This window comes from Octodon degus, unplaced genomic scaffold (assembly GCF_000260255.1).
Source record: "Octodon degus isolate 3935 unplaced genomic scaffold, OctDeg1.0 scaffold00033, whole genome shotgun sequence".
In the NCBI taxonomy this organism is placed as follows: domain Eukaryota; kingdom Metazoa; phylum Chordata; class Mammalia; order Rodentia; family Octodontidae; genus Octodon; species Octodon degus.
Window position 1 is genome coordinate 5,785,423 of NW_004524609.1, and position 17,795 is coordinate 5,803,217.

Sequence of the window (17,795 nt, forward strand, 5' to 3'; positions counted from 1 at the left end):
AGTAAATGGAAAAAAGGCCCCCTGGACCAGAGCCACAGTTAACAGCCACGTGTATAACCTTGCAGAAATCCCTGGAAAATGTTAAACAGGATGGGCAGGATCTGATTTTTTTAAATTTTAGTTAACAACTAGAGTTCTAGGTGGCACTGTGCAAAATGCTGTAGAGGAGAAGCAGCCCAGAGTCATAGCAAATGGATTACCTTCTCTTGCAATACCTTCTCACGGCAGCGCCATCCTAACAGCGATATTCTTGGGACAAAGCTGGCTCTTTCTCTGAGTATATATTGATCGCAAAGGACATATCTTTGGGAATATGTCAGGGTACAAAAATAAATACGTTGAATGAGTTACCAAATAAATACTTGACTTCCCCACTGCCCTGAACTCTGGCTGGAGCTTGCTCACAGCTACTGCTACCGCAGACTATAAACAGCGCTGAGGACACGCTTCCTGCTTGCTGCGCCTGTCGTCTGTCGCAGCCTCTACTGGAACTGAAATGGAATCCCCCCAAGCTAGTTCACTTCACTGTTTTGGGTGTTTGATCCCACTGTAAATAAATAAATGTCACAATGATATGCTGGCTAGGAAATCCTCAGTAAACCACTCTCCCCCGGAGCATACTTCCCTCTCCTGACTCTTGGAGGAAATTTACCAAGCAGTGAAGACAGAAAACAGAGCCAAGGTGAGAGAGCTACCAACTCATTGAGACTGAGTTCAGCTTGTAAAAAAAAAGTGACTCACTAAAATACAGGAACAAGCCTCCAGTACAAGCCAAAAAAACCTCTCTGGGCTAACTTTCAGCTTGGGGTGAAGCCACTTGCAACAAATCTTTCCAGAAACAGCAGTCCTGAAATGTCCCCTTGCGCATCTTCACCATGAGAACCCTCGGGAAGGGTGCAGCTGCCACAGGCTATGGCCCAGCCACCCCCTGCAGCATATTCCAGTGTCCCTTGTCCATGTGTTTGCTATTGTGATATCAAGACTGCATTATGTCAAATTTCAGTTATCACTTGAAGCTTTTTCATAGTCTTATGGACCCCAGAGTCCCCAGAAGTACAGGGCCTTCATTGACTGAGAGGCCCCTCAAGCTGGCCTTCCCAGTTATGTGGTAGTGAGAGAAGAGTTTGGAAGCAGATACACCCGGTCCTAATCTTAGGGCTCTATTTAGCCGTGGAGCCTAGAAAGCCATTTCATCAACACAAGCCTCGATTTCCACATTTGTCCAAAGAAATATGTGCACTAGTGCATTTTTGTGTGTCATCCACTAAATTACTTGAAAGGATAATAATGCTTATCCATAAGCATAACTACCCCTGAAAGTCTGAGGATAAGGACCATGTGTTTAACCACTGCATCCCATAATAGCTGGCATATAATAAATGCTCAAGCAACAATTAATGGCTAAATATAATGAATAGATGCAAGAAAAACACCAGACCCATATGAGATGTTAACTGGACATTAAGTAACATCAGAAAGAGGTCACTTGCATGGTAGCTCTTCCAGCTTGGGCCTTCCACTGATTTATCTTTCTGTGTCAAATGCCTCAGATGCCATTCCAACAACAGAAGTCCAGGCCAGGCAATTCGTTGATGTGTACATCATGAACTGCCTGATACTAATGACCCAGAAAATAAGGAATCTCATAACAATTTTGATCAAGCTGTTGCTTAGGTCCACCATTTTTAAAACTAAACAAATAAGATGATGGTTTGAACTGGGTACTACAAAAGCTAGAAAGGCCCATCAGGTGTCCTCAAGCTGCCATAGGGATGGCGCTGGTGAAATACCCATTAGCAGGCTCTGGGGAGTGCAACAGAACTGTCACGCGCAGCTGGAAATACTCAAGTGAGTTAAGATCTGATAAACAACCCACTTAGGCTAGGAGACCTTCTCCTGCTGATTCTCTTTGGTTCAACATAATATTCTAGAAGATCTACTCTGAGTTAGGCCCTCTATCATGTGCTCAGCTTTTAAAGAGAAAAGACATGGGAATTTTCCATAAAGAATTCACTATGTGAATATATCCATTAAATAATGTGAGTTTATTATTTTAAAAAGAATGTGTCCTAACAACAATGCTCAAGAAGTTACACAATGACTCTAACCTGCTCTCCGTGCTTCACACACAAAAAGCTCTTCTAGACTTGAAGTCAGAGATTTTAAGTTTCACAAGAGTGGCCGGACAGATGGCTCAGTGGAATAAATGCTTCCCTGGCAAGCACAAGGGCCTGAGTTCAATCCCCAGCTCCACCAAAAAAAAAAAAGTAAGTTCCACAAGAAAATCATTCTTCCTACCTTATCTCATCTCCCTCTTTCTCACTCTCACTCTCTTTTTTTAAACCAAAACTAATACCTACCTCAAAGGGCCTCTTCTGCTGAGCCAGAGCCAGAGGGCTTCTGGCGCCTTCCAAGCCATCTCACTACACTGGCATGCCGACAGTTTGCCCAAGGTGGAGCTCAGGAAGAGGATTTGCAACTGGCTACCCATGCCATTCCAAAAGGGGAGCCCCAAGATCTTGCAACTGAAGCAACTGAAGTCTAGATTAGGAGAACAAGTCCCAGGGTGTCTCCACAGCAAACAAGCCTGCTACCTGGTTAATATAAGCATTTAATTTGAGGTCACACCAAATGATTCTTTCACTTAATCAAATACAGACCAGAAAACAAATACATAGCCCTCTCTCTTCTCATTGGCCAAATCCTGCTGGGTCAGGACAGTGGACCGGCCACCACCCAGCAGCTGTCTCTTGTAGCTTGTCAGAGCTGTGGATGAGGATGTAAGTATTTGGGGCTATTTTGAATTCCCAACTAAATTAATTTGGCACAAATGCAGCAGGAGTCCCTTCCCTTGCAGGAAATACTTCTGTTACTGTGAATCTGGTACAGAAAATAACCCACCCACTGAAGTGCAGAATTAGCGCTGGGGTTTTTGTGTTGGGTTTGTCTCCCTGAAATAACTTCTCTTTAAGGTTTCCCACAGCATCACAGCAGATGAGGAAGGGCACCTGTGGGTGGGCGCAGACGGGCCTTCCTCAGAGGCTCACTGTGGCACCCTCGTGGCACGTGCAGGACACTGGATTCCTCTTGTACTGGTACAGTATGTGTCACCTGAGCTTGGGTGCTCATGAGTAGCGGTGGGCCGGAGCTGTGCCCTCAGGCCAGCATTCGAAATGTGAAATATCAGCCTTTTATTTTTAGGAGAAAAATTTGAAAAGAATTAAATGCAGTGGTACCTCATTTCACAAATTTCATTTGTTTCTACGATTTGGGGAAAGATGGCTACCATTGTGTTGGCATAGAGGAGAAAGCTGCAGCCCTGCCACCGATGTGGTGTCCGTGAATGGAAGCAAAATCTTGTCAAAAGCTTTTGTTTGAGAACCAAATTGTTTGCAAACAGAAGCATTCGAGGATCAAGGTGTTACTGTACATTCTAAGATGAAACCATCTTCATGAAGCTTTCCTTCGTGTTCTCACTAGACGGAGCAGGACACGAGTATCTCTTCTCTGTCTCTTTGTCTGTCTGTCTCTCTCCCCCCATGCCTCTTGTCCACTCCCCACACGTGGCACCTATCCTGCACGTACGATCATGTAGCGTCACTCTCCGCAGCCTGGCTCACCCCTGCGACTGCAGGGCTGGGGCGGCGGGGCCACCTTCCTGTTCGCATCCTTCGCATCACAAGGCCTTCAATGCACGTTCGATAATGGAATAGGATTTAATGCTAAAGACAACTGCAAAGGCCGGCAAGTCTGATCTCCTTATTTGTAAGCAGAAACTCAAGGCCAAGAAAGCCTTAGGACATAGCTGGGTAGGCTTCCAATTCACCTGCAGGACTTCTTTACTATGCTCTGTGCATCTTCCGTCACTTGGCTGCCTCTAGACTTCACGCAAATCTCGCTTTACTTTGTCGGCTCAGAAATACAATAACAATTTTGAGTATAGCTAGCTTTCTTCACAAATATGTCTTACTTCCACATTAAAAGTGCACTTTGTGGGCTGGGATATAGCTCCATGGCATAGCGCCTGCCTAGCAAACACGAGGTTGAGTTCAACTCCCAGTACCAAAAAAAAAAAAACCACATTTTGAAAGAACCCAGAAGATTCACTAATTATACTTATTTCTAGATTTACTTTAAAGGCTTTAAATTTTGTAATAAGTGAATGTTTTAAATGCTGACTTTAAACAGCACAGAGCCTTTTTTTAAATTTGATTGGTGTCGAATACAGAGAAAAGGCCTAGAGAATAAAAGAAGTCTCAAGATCCTAGCTCAAAAATATGCAGCAACTCCGCTTTCTGCACAGCCAGCCTGGCACGAATGCAGGTGCTCCAGGATGCCATTTCAGCCTTCCAGCAGTTTGTGGGATTTGTTCCCATTTTGGTACAAACCTCAGACAGTTAATGCATTCAGCTACTTCAAGTGGGTCGGTCTTGCCATTCTCACGGACTCGAAGGTACATCTCTTGTACAACTTTACAGGTTAAGTTTAATGAGGGAGGGAGGCCTGAGATTGTCAGATTCACAGAAAGAGCTGAGTCACAGCTTCTTGCTCACTGAAAGGCACACAGAAAGCCAGACGAGGGCTGACTGTGCTAATGAAGACACACATGGGCACACACACATGTGCATACACATGCACGCACACACACACGTGCACACATTCATGTATGAGAAGGCCCAAAAGCTAATTTCCCTCTAGCAGGCCTTATAAAGAGACGTAATGTAAGATGAATGCAAACTATCCTAAGAACACGGAGTTCTGAACTGAGCAACAGGGCGCTAGAAACCTAAACTTTTAGGAAACAAAAGGTAGAAGCCTGGAAGAGCTGGCCCCGCGGAGCTCACCGCAGCCTTCTCGTCTATCGCACTGTGGCTAGCTCAAGGAGCAGATCCTACTCAGGGCCAGCAATCCACAGCAGCTACCAGGATTATAGTACCAAGTCATGCACACTCCCCCCGAACCCACGGCAAATGGGGTCTCATTCCTCTTCATCTGTTCATGGCCTGTCCACAATTTAACTTGGTAAAGAGGAGAAAAAAGCCATTTCTAAAACATGGCTGATTTAAAAAAAAAAAAAAATTGTTGTGTTGTCTTATAAGAAGCTGAAGGCAGAGGCAGCAGCAGAGCCCCGGGCTGCATTCTGCAACTGCACCCGTAGGAGTCCACGTTCTGCCAGACCCACAGGCCTCGCCAACAGCAAGGGTGCAAAGCATCGCCTGCTCCGGGAGCCAGGTGCGCCAGCATCCGCGCTCTGCCAAGCCGCAGGGACCTGCCCAGCGGCAGCGTGGCGGGGTCCACCCCTAACACAAGCACTCCACAGCCTTTCGTTGCCTTTCTCCCTCCTCTGTGTGCAGGGGATTAGGCTTAGAGGGGAGGAAACGCTTGGCTCTTCTCTCCAGCGGTGCTGGGAGGGCAGGGAAAGCTGCTTATCCGGAGGAGGGCAAAGAAGGCTAAGAAACTGACCTGAGAATCTTCACAGAGTTGCTCCACTCATCCCTGAGCGCATTCTTCAAGATCCCCTTAACTAATGCACAATTTGAACTATGGCTGCAACTTGAGCCCTGGGGAGCTTCTCTGCCCGGAAGAACCTGGAATGCTCTCCATGTGGCTGCTGCACCTGGCAGCGAGGGTTTACTGTTCAGTCCGTTCGCCTTGAAGGCGGCAGGGCAGGCACAATGTCTGTGCCTTTCACAAACTCCTTGTAATCCCTTCTTCCCTCAGTGAGTGTCCTGGCGCCTGTGGGTGTAACACGGGCATTGTTCAGCAGCACGCGGAAAGCGCATGGTAATCACCCTCCGTGGTGTATTAAAAAAAAAAAAAATCAATCCAAAACTCTTAACTTTCGAAAGGAAAAAAATTCAATTTAATTTTTTTGATCATTTGTTCTTTTAACTGATATTTCTCCTGCCTGCTAGTACTCTTTTGAGCATCTGAACTTTCAGCGTGTGCCTCAGATGGGAGCTCTTGTTTGCTCTTCTCTTCGTCTAAAATAGTTTCTTCTAGGGTGTCTTACATCCCAGGGCATGTGCACGCGCACACGCACACACACAGGCAGACAGACAGACACAGACAGACACACACACACACACACACACACGCACACCCTTTTGCCTGCCTACTGCCTGTCCTTTCTTAAAGCTCAGTTTAAATGCCAGAGTTTTAGAGAAGCTTTCCCTGGCCATCTAGAGCAGGTACCATATGTAAATCTGCTCCATGTACCCGTATCTTATTTTCATTAGTGACTCTTTAGTATTTACCTGTGCCCAGCAGAATCTCCTCCACAGGGCAGGGGAGCACGCCTTTGTGTCGGCTCTCATATCCGAAGGCCCAGAACAAAGTCTGATACTTAAGATTCTTAAGAAAGTATATGTAACCAAAAGAGGGAAAATGGGAAGAGGAAGGGGTGAGACAGAAAGTATTCACAATCTTGCCAGGCATTCTGGTGACTGTAGCAGTGCACGCCTGTAATCCCAGCACTTGGGAGGCTAAGGCAAGAGGATTGTTGCAAGTTCAAGACCAGCCTGAGCTACAAAGTGAGCTCAAGGCCAGCATGCACTGAGATGCTGTTTCAAAAAGACAAAAAATAGAAAAGCATTTGCAGCCCTGCAGCTGGCCTGTATTTCTTGCCCATTCTAGATGAGGCTGAAATGACACGACATAGACGAGAAGTGATAAAAGAGAAAATAGGAGGATGAAGGTGGTGCTTTCAGATATCGTTCAAAACAAAAGAAACAGGACTTAACTTTCTAGAAAAGTTGGTACATTATCTTCTATTTTTATCTCTAAAGTGTTCCACATGGAGGTAATATCCCAGAAAAATATGTCAAATGAGGGGGAAAATAAACTTAGCCCTCAATGAACCCAGGCTTCCTCTCCTACAAAGGTATAAAATAAAGTGACCTTGGAAGTGTCCTCTGGTTCCATGTCCTATGCTGGGCTTTTGTGTGACCCAGAACCCAGGGGACACGATGAGTGCAGCCACTGCCGTAGCAAAACTACAGCATGTTCCCACACAGGTTAGAACTCACAAATCTGGGGCTGGCCAAATAACTCCAGGGATTAAAGCACCTGCAAGCAGGCGCAAGGGCAAAGAGTTCGATCCCTGGGCCTGGCGTGCCGGCTCTGCCCCTGGGGCACACTGAGAGGGCAATTGAGATTGGGCGTGGTGGCGGCGCACATGTGTAATTCCAGCTCTTGGGAGGTTGTAAACAGGCAGATTACGAGTCTGATCTAGTAGTGAGACCCTGAACACCCTGTAGACCCTTCCTAAAAGTACAGAAAAAATTAAAAAAAAAAAAAAAGAACCACACAAATCCACACCCTTCAGAGCCCACTATGAAAATGTGTGTGTCTGAGAAGGGAAGACTTTAGCCCTTCCTGCCATGAGCAAGTCACTTTAGAATTAAAATTTTGCAAAGGGAACAAGAGCCCAACAAGGTAGCAATCCTCTGAACACAGTAATTTACAGATGCATAACTAAACTGATCTGGCAAAAGCAATTCACAAATATAAATACCAGCTGGTCCTCACCTACCCTGTAAACTTTTTCTCAGTTAAACATAATCTTTCACTTAACACTGAAATTTCCTTCTTCCTAATACATTTCAGATATCGGTACTTCCCATTTCATAGCTCTCTGTCTTTCTCCCTCTCCCTTTCTGGCCTCATCTTTTGGTAAGAAGAGAGACAACAGAAACAGAATTAGGATGCAAATAAATGAACTGCAGCTTCAGAGATCTCTGCTCATCCAACAAATGCTAAGCTACACCCATCAAAGGCAGAGACGAATCTCATGAAGCAAACTAGGAGCAGCTTATTTTGTTGGCCAAAGCCAGTGATAGTCCTATTAGTGCATAAACTTTTATAGATACTCTGAAAGGTGATTTATGTTCATTATAAACTTTGTCAACATAGCTACTGCTATAAATGTGGTGGGTTTAGTCAATGTGGCTGCTCAGAGTAGAAAAGCACAAGCTAGTAATACTCCTTAGAGAATTTATCTGAGAAATAGTGCAGAGCTCAAAAGAACCATAAATCTGTTCATTAGTACAAGCCAGATTTACATGAGAGTAATGGAGAAGTCTTTTCCTTCGTAGTACGTGCCAGAACAACAGAGGCACAGGCATTCAAAGAATCACACTGATCAGAATTTCACATTAACATCAAAGATTTTCCACGCTACTTACATCAGTGTCGGGTCCCTTGTCTGCACCCGGACAAGAAAAAGTAACAAATTCATGGCACCTCTTGTGAACCACAAAACAGCAAACTGGTGGAGAGAAAAGAAAATGAAAATTAGAATACTCTAGATTTAATATATGAGCTTTGTTTACCAAACAGGCAACTTACTGTTAGGAGTCATTTTAACTTTAACATAGATAGAATCTTATATAACATTAATCAAAAGATACTGCATTTAAAAAGCAGCAATATTTTGTATTGATTGGAGTCATAAACAATATTTACAAGATGCCAATGCTCACAGGAGTAAAGGAAAAAAAATTCTGGCTCCTACTATCTTGAGTTGAGGGACAGAGACGTTATAGATTTAAAGTCAGTTTCCTACATAGGAATAAAATATTTAAAATACAGTATTTTGCATCATCCTATCCCTCCCACACCTCTATGTTAGCATTATGTATCCTATGAGTAAGATAAAAATTAAATGCAAAGGGAGCGACTTATTATAAATAATATACGACTACCGCTAACTGCAGCCTGCAGGTTGAAGGGCTTCTTCAGCAGAATTCTGAACATACCGAACTCATTATGATACTAGCCCAACCTACAGACAACAAGTGGTTGACATGAAGAACAGTTGGGGGCAGCGTAATGTCTCTTAGACCAGAATTGGCCTATGTGGTACAGATGCTGTCAGCAGTTGGGAAGATCCCTATAAATAGTGCAAAATCTACTACAAAGCAAATATTTTCCAAGTCAACATGGTTTTGAAAACTAATCCTGAAGATGAATCAATAAAATAACTTAACTGTTAAAAGAAACGAGTAATCCCAAAAGGGTTTTCTTGGATGGCATCATATGGATGACACAAAATAAATGATCCAGTGTTTCCTTTGAGAACAACTTCTACCATACTAGCGGTGTTTGGGGAATAACAGACATGCCTACAAATAGTACATCCTCAGAAGTATTGGGAGAGGCCTAAGGCTCTACTGCACACTCTGGCTAGAACGTCTGTTCCTTCCAAAACCCATCTTGAAATTTGGTTGCCACTGTAGTGGCAGTGGGAGGTAGAGCCACGGGAGGCTTCAGGCCATGAGCTTTTAATCATCATGGGTGGGGTTAGTGACATGGCCTAGCCTCAGGTATTCTGTTACAACAGCAGAAAGGAGCTAGGGCACTGCACAAAGAAGACTACAACTTCTCCAATTCCTGCCTCACGCACTATTTTCTTCCCTCACTCATGATAATGTAACTCTCTGCACAAGTGTTGGTAGATGGAGTTTCAAGAGGTGAGTCACGTCAGTGGGTGGAAAAGAACAGCAGCTTTGCTGAGTGCGGAAGTCCCAAGAGGAGACTGAGTACTAAGCCAAGCACCAAGCCACTGCTTAGAGGGCCTTGAGTGGCCATGAAGGAATTCACAGTATCTCTGTGGAAGACAGTGAAAGCAAGTGGAAGGTTTACAGCAAACAGCAACACACACAAAGCAATGATTTGAAAACACAAATGGGGAAGTGATAGGAGAAATTTATAGTTCCAGTTAGAAGCCTCTTGCATAGTCCAGGTATTAAAAATAATTGCCCACCATTATTCAGGCTGCTAAAAATCAGAGGCAATGACACTGGAGAAATTGCAGAACTATGAGCCTTGGTGCCCGACCACACAATCCCATTTAGGGAGCATCTTACTGCACACTGGGCAGTTTGTCAGGTCCCATAATGTGCATCATCAACTGAATCCTCACAGCAACACTATTTAAAGAAACAGTGACCTTTTTTTGTTTGCGGTATCAGGGATCAAACTCATGACGCTGCACTTGCCAGGCAGGTGCTTATGCTGCGGAGCTATTGCTCCAGCCCAGCAACACTATTTAAGATGCTTTGATATCCATGTTTTTTGATGGGAAAACACTGGATGGATCCCCTAGAGTCCGGCATGCTGTGAGCACACAATGAGTATTCCTGAATGAGAGGAAAGGTGGCAGGGACAGACAGACTATGGGGGGGGGGGGGTCGCCTGAGGTCACCCACCCACCACCCTGTAGTTGGGCCAGGACTCCCAAGGTTTGCCTCACTCCAGCCTCCTTTCCCTCCACTGTGTCATATCCACTCACAGGATTTCAGGGCCAATACCAAGCCTATTCACAGGCGTGACAGGAAAAAGGTACACAACAACAAACGCTTTACGTATCACACATCCATTTATATAAAGCCAAAGGAGGAAGATATGGCTTTGCCATAGTACACAAGTGGAGTCAGGGATTGCTTTCTTTCTCAAAGCTAGCTTTTAAAGTAGCTGTGATACAATGTCACTGTAAAAAGTATACTTTCTTGAAAAAGGAAACGGGTCCTGGGTCCTGGGCATTGAGTAAGCAGAAAACTAACCACGTAGGAACTATCCACAGAAAACCTAATGAATGAAAGTCTTCACAGTGAGCATCCCTTCAGAAGTGAAGCTGCTCTGGGTAAAGGCGTCTCTCGGGCTGCCACGGGTATCTGTGGAGCCCACGCGTGTGTGCCAGGTAGCCATGCCGGCCCAGGAGGTGAGTGCGAGGCAGAGACAGGGACCCTGGCTGCGGAGCCCTGCGGAGACCAGCACAGGGCAGCGCTGCTCCTCGGAGCCCTCGAGGGCTGCCCTTTCCTCCTGGCTTCTGCCGAATGCATCTTGATCACAAAATTCTCCAAGGATAGGCAACAACAGTGCTACAAAGGCACAAATTAATCTGCTGCTCCCTCAGACACAAAGTCACCTCTCGCTCCCTAGAATTAGAAAGATCAATTACTAAAGGAAAGAGGTTACAGCAGCATTATTCCCTCATTATAATGTATCATAGAGATAGTGTTTTGAAGGAAAAAATAAGCATCCTGGTTTCCCACTCATTCATTCAGGTCTGTCTTTCTTTTTTAAAAAACTATTTCTACGTTCAGAGGAATACTGTTAAGAAAACCCATATTTATCAATCCTTTCGGAATCACAATTTGGTTCTGTATATGTATATGTCATTTCTATTTGCATTTACACATCAATGCAATTACATACCTCTAGCAGGAAGTGTTTCTATTTATAGCTCAAAACATTTTCTTCAAATTTTATCCTGAAAGTGAACCAGGCTCTCCTTGCCTGGTCTAATTTTCGGGGCAGCAAATTCTTCATCTGCCCACAGATTACTTCCTGCCAGCCTGGCCTAGCAGTACCCTCCCTGCCTTCCATACACGGAAGCTTCCCCTTTCTATGAATGGATTCATTCAACAGGAGGCAGACCGGCAGTCATGTGTCTGCGGAGTCTTCACAGGGCAATCTGAGCTGGATAAATACCCTCTAAGTCTGTCAGAAAATTCTTCATTTAGAAATGACTTACGTCCAAAAGAAAAGAAAAAAGGATCTGCCTGTGCCCGTGAGATAGCAGAGAAAGCTTCACTGCTACCTTTTCTCAACCCCACCCTCAGAGAGAGAACAGGGAAAACGACCTTGGAGTTAGGCAGGCAGCATTTGCCCAAGAAAGTCCGTCCCAGAAAACCAAGCAATAGCCAGAGATTGTAAAATCACTGATGGCTAGTTTCGACCTCTGGTTTCAAATTATGAACTAAACTGAGTAATGCATAGTTTGTAAGACAGTATAGTTAAAACATTTGAGTAGCCTTTCTAGAGTAGTGGAATTAAAAGAAGAAAACTCGTTCAATAAAATAAGACACTATATTTGGCTTACATGGAGATGACCAGTTTAGGTTTTCCTCTGGCTTAACACTGGGAGACACTATTTTTATCCTTTTTAATTTAAATTTTAAGGGAATCCACATTGCCATGCTATCTGGAACAAAGGGAGTTGGGGAGGTGGGGAAACAAGGTGGAATCTGTCACATGGCACACCTTTAGTGGGTATCTGCCTCGCTTTGCAAGCAGGAAGGCAAATTAAAGAGAGCTGTCACTTGGCAGAATGGAAGTGGAGACACAAGCCACGGCATAGTCTTCTTGCTCCATGGTCTCTCTGGGACCAGACTCTTGCCCAAGTGTTAGGAAGAATAACCCACTAAGATGGAGACTCACTGTCAAAGACCATGGGCCACCCATGTTTGCATAATCAAATGCAAGGTTTCAAAATGGGAAGCTATCCTGTAGCTTAAAGACACAAAGTGATTCATTCCATTGCTTTCTAAGAACAAAATCACTTTCCTCTAAGCCTCTACTTGACATGCTTATGCTTCCAAACAGAGATGTATGACACATGAAAGGCACAAGTCACAGCACATGAAGCAATGGGAGGAAAAGAGAGACCACAAGCACAGAGAAATAATGACTCTTAACATGACCAGGCTTTAAAACTGAACACTGTCTAGCTATCCCTACCACTTGCTAATCTTGTTTATGTAAATACATAATCTGAACAGAAATTAAGGAGAATTTTCTCCATCTGTTAGAACAGAACAAATAACAGCCACCTAATTTTGACTCAGGAATTGTGAACTCACAAAAAAATTCAAATAAAAATCAGAAGTGTGTTATGACACTGTCATGCTTATATTAACAGGTGTTCAAGTCATACCTCTTGGTTTGAAGAGAACACAGCCCAGTTAAAGGGTGCGCAAAGCAGCTGACATGAGCGCGGCAACACTCCCCGCGACACTGCTCTCCCCGTGAAGGTGAGAACGAACTTATCTACAGTGGCTCATAAGATACTCACTGGGGGCCTGAGCATCATTTCTCTGTCACAAGTCATTGTCCTGTTTTGTTCTTTTGCTCCGAATGCCTTCAGGGCAGGTCTGGCTGGCTTGAGTTGTGGGGATAGAACCACAGCAACCTGAGCCTGACAGCTTTGTTGAAGCAGACACTTAAAGAACTGAGCTAAGGGGCAGGCCCCCTTTGTTTTTGTTTTTGTTTTTTTTGGTGGAACTGGGGATTGAACTCAGGCCCCTGCGCTCGCCAGGGAAGTGCTTATTCTACTGAGCCATCTACCCAGCCCCTCATCGTCCTGTTGACAAAAGCCTTGGAGATCTTGATTTTGGATATTGTATCCTAGAGAATTTCTGATTCATGCATAGATGTCCACCAAAAAAAAAAAAAAAGAGTATGGTCCAAAGACTCTCAGATAAAGGAGTCAACTACAGTAGAGTGTTTCCTCATCAATCTATGCAAATTCCGCCCGAGGGATGACACCAACACAGACCCTACACAGAGCAGTCAGTGATACATGGCCCTGACCCAAGGGAAAGGCTCAATCAAAAGTCCCTAATCATCACTTCATATTCATCAAGATGCTAGTTATTTTTTAAAAAAAGGGAAGAACAAAATGGTGGAATAAAAATGCTGGCAAGGATACAGAGAAACTGGAACTCACATCTTATTGCTGATGGGAATATGAAAACGGTGTATCTACTGTGGACAATATTTTGGAAGTTTCCCTCTATACAACAGAACTGTCATATGACCCAACAACTCCACGCCTAGGAAAAGAACTCAAAGCAGGTCCTTGGTGCTCACAAAAGTATTATTCCCAATAGAAAAGAGCTGGAAACACTTGCTGTACCAATGAACAGATAAACAAAAGCTGGAATATGCACACAATGGGATATTATTCAACTCTAAAAAGGAATAAAATCCTCACACAACTACATGGAAGAACCTTGAAATCATGCTAAGAGAAAAAAGCCAGACGCAAAAGGATAAATATTGCATGAATCCATGTTTGTGATACCTGGAATAATTCACAGGGATAGAAAGGAAAACTGAGGTTCCCAAGGACTGGGGGAAGGAGAGATTTGGGGGTTTAGGTATAACGGGCTCAGAGTGGATGTTTGAAATGATTTGTAGTCCAGGGCCACACCACCCTGAACATGCCTGATCTTGTCTGAAATGATTCTTTAATTCTGGAAATAGACAGTGATGATAGTTCTACAACATTATACATGTACTTCATGCCACCAAATTGCACATTTAAAAAATAAATGGTAAGTTTTATTGTAATATATATTTAATACCATAAAACCATTTTAAGTACTGAATCAACTAAGCTGAAATTTATAAAATTATAAGAGGCATAGGAAATCACAGACAATAAAGGTTAAACCATTGCAGTCCTGCAGTATGGATTTTTGTGATTATTTAGCTTCATAGTTGAGTTTCAGTCGAAACTCAAGAAAAAGTGTCACAGAAGAGCGCTCACTTCCTTTCCATAAAGTTTTGCATAAAATCAGTGCCAGAACACAGTAGGGATAAGAGGAAAATATAACTTTCGGAGCCAAGAACTTTTGACAGCAGAGGATTCAAGATGAAACCCTACCCTTCCCTGCACACCTGCACGCTGTAAGCAACAGTATAAAGGGGAAAACGAGGACTTTCCAACTGCGCCCGTGGCCCTCTTGCTGTCTTGCTGGGACGTCCCCCCTTACTATACTTGACACGGACAGCTGTGTTCATGGAGGGGGAAATATGCAATGCTATAGATTATTTATTAAAAAATAATTTCCTTCTTCCCAAGCCCAAATCATTTTGAGTTTGGGTCACAGTCATCTGAGATGAAACACAGGCATAAAAATCCCCTAGTATCTAAAATTAAAGGGGAAAGAAAACTATAGTGTAACCTTTTCTGAATTCAAGAAAGACTCTACTAAATTTAATAGTGTGGCTTTGTTTAGAACAGCACACTGGTAGCTGAGCTTCCCTGAGGGCTTTTTTTAAATACGTAAATGGTTGCCATCGTGTGAGATGGTTTTAATTAAATTTTACTTAGCTAGAAGGGATTAATGAAAGGTAACGTCACATCAAAATACAATGAAATGGAAATTTCTAAGGCAAGTCGACCATTTTTAGCTTTGTGGGAAAAGTAAAAAATTGAGCTTATATTATATTTGCATGTTAAAAGAAAATTACTGGTTTCAGATTTATAACAATGAAAACAGTCTTCTCCTGGAATACATATGAAAGCTGTATGAAAACAAATCAAATAAATGTTCCTTATCATACTGTAAAAGCACGCCGTTCTTCCGACGGCACACAGGTCTCACCTCTGAGCACTTTGCACGAAGGCCCCATACTTCCAGAATGCTCAGGATTCCCACGTTCACTAGGAACATATTCTCTTCTGCTCCAACTTCTCCAGCAGAGTCATATTTAACTCTTCTCTCAGTTTCATTTTCCCTAATTTCACCAACTGCTCCTGACCTTCCTTTTTTGCCTTTTTCCCTAACTGTATCTGAGATCTATTTTGAAGAATTAAGAGAACAAATGTAGGATCAGAGGGAAAGGAGATTCGAGGGTGCTGCTTAAGTTACCGGCCAGAGCAACTGGAAAAATGAGGCGACCACAACGAACCAAAAGGGAACCTTTTGGATGAAGCTGAACACATAAGGATGAGGGTGAGCCAGAAAGAAAAAACAGATTTTGGTATTAGCATGCCATTAGCCTTCAGGTTCTCAGTCATGTGAACCATCAAGGACCAAAGCTTCATCATACACCATAAAATTTAACATGCTTAAACTCATGAGATCATTTTATTGTATCTATTTTAATTGATTTTTTGGATTTACAAGAGAAGACTTTTAAATGTTAAAGGAAGAATTGGCAGGTTGTAAAATATGAATGGGGGAGACCGAAGGGCAAGTGGGAATCAACCTGCACACTGGGTATGGTGCTAGGTGAAGAAGAAACAATTCTTTGTGCTGTGTAGACAGGGCTCTTGGATTCAGCCAAGTCGAGCGCAATGTGCTGCTAGACGACCTGGAAAGACTTGTCAGGCTAGCAGGCAGAAGTGCAGGGTCAGGAGCCACAGGCCTGCATGGGTGCCGGAGTCCGGGGTTGGAGGGGAATCTGCACGGGGAAGGAGAGCTCCAACACATCCTGGAAATGGTCCTGTGCGTGGCTGAAAGGCGAGGCAGTCTGCGAGGTGGGAGGAGAGGAAGCGGACAGAGGGGTCTGAAGAAGGGGAAGACACGAAAGCTCTCAGGAATGGTGAGGCAATCCCCAAGACAAAAGTATCCAGCAGAGTCCAGAGGAAAACAGGATGGCAGTGGTGGATCTGGTCCATCCTGGCCCAGGAACCACACACACCGAAGAATGTGGACAATGACAGCCACACAAATGCGAAGAGAAAGATGCTAAACGGTCTTCCTCCTTTGCCTGAGTCAGCCACTGTGCCAGGGTTTGGGGCCGGCGTGGCATGCGGTACTGGGAATTGAACCCTGGTCCCTGCACTTGCCTAAGCAGGTACTTAGTCCACTGAGCTATCTCACTGACCCTCCTGGGTAATTTTTCAGAAGAACTGAAGACATCATACCGTAGCAATATATGTGCACTCATGTTTAGAGTAGAGCAATTTGTCACAGCTAAGTCTTGGAAACAACCCAAACGCCCATCAACTGAGGAATGGATAAAAAAGATGTGGTATTTTTGTACAATGAAGTATTACTCAGCCATAATGAAAGACAAACTCCAGGCTTTTATAGGTAAATGGATACAACTAGAGATCATACTCACAAGTGAAAAATCAGACTCATATGTGCAAACATTATATTGTCTCCTTAGTGTAAGAAACACTACAGAGTAAATAAAATCTGAAAGGCACATTAGATACTGTGAAAGGGAAAGAAACTGCTCAAAAGGAAATTACATTTAATCTTATAAGGGCATAAAAGCCTTCAAAATTTTACCACATGGGTTCTGTAACTGAACACCTGCCACCTAGTGAGGAAGCCATTCCAAGCTTCCTCATTTTTATCCGAGACATGTATTGCAGGACTCAGGGAGATAGCGCAGCAGCATAAGCACCTGCCCGGCAAGTGCAAGGTCCCGAGTTCAATTCCCAGTACGGCATTATTGCAACATTTCTACACAAGAATATCCGAGCCCATCATACGAGACTTCTCTCTGCAACATCTTTAAGGCTTTTAGTTTTCATTCTACAATTACTGAAACTGACAGAGTTGTGAGAGTTACAAGGCAGCCAAGCAGCTGAACTGGGCCCTGGGTCTATGGACTTGGCCTTCTCTTTCCTTTTCAGTCTAAAACCTTGTTAGGTTAGTGGAAGAGAACTTGTTTTGGTGGCCTGGCTGTAACGCCTGCCTTTGAATACAGTTCTGCACACAGCATGGACATCTGGGATCACATTATTGTCAGCAAACTGCACGCCATATTAAGTTTAACAGTGGCCCAAATCTTTTCCAAGATGGCAGGTTAAAGAAATTGGCTTGAAATTTTGAGAGAATACAAGCTAGTCAAAACAAGTAGGCCAGGGCCAGCGAGGTAACTCTGCTTAAGCAAGGGCCGGGACTGGGGTTCGATCCCCAGAATCACATGCCACACCAGCCCTGCCCCAGGCTTGTTGAGCCAGCCACCGAGTCCAGGTGTGGTGGCGCATGTCTGTAATCCCAGAGCTGGGGAGGCTGAAAAAGAAGAATCTCTATGAGTCCTAGCTGTGTAGTGAAACCCTGTACCAAACACATTAAAAAAAAAAAAAAAGTAGGCCTGATACTTCAATTCTTGCTAAATGAAAATAAAGAATGGCCTCATACAGCGCTAATAAATGCTTTTGAGTAACCCCATTTAGCTAACAGTATAAGAAGTTAGTATATACAGACAACCTATTTCTTCCTAGGGATGTAGCAATGTGACCCAGGAATTTGAAC

The 17,795-nt window shown here is 43.8% G+C and overlaps 1 protein-coding gene across 1 annotated transcript in view; it reads right to left on the bottom strand.

Annotated features, from left to right (window-relative positions):
* The window catches only part of Prkca (protein kinase C alpha), a 409,387-nt gene that overhangs the window by 240,841 nt on the left and 150,751 nt on the right, over positions 1-17,795 (bottom strand). The window contains exon 2 of the mRNA XM_023714070.1: positions 8,187-8,269. The gene's annotated coding sequence lies outside the window, so the exon portion shown is untranslated. The remainder of the gene's footprint in view (positions 1-8,186; positions 8,270-17,795) is intronic.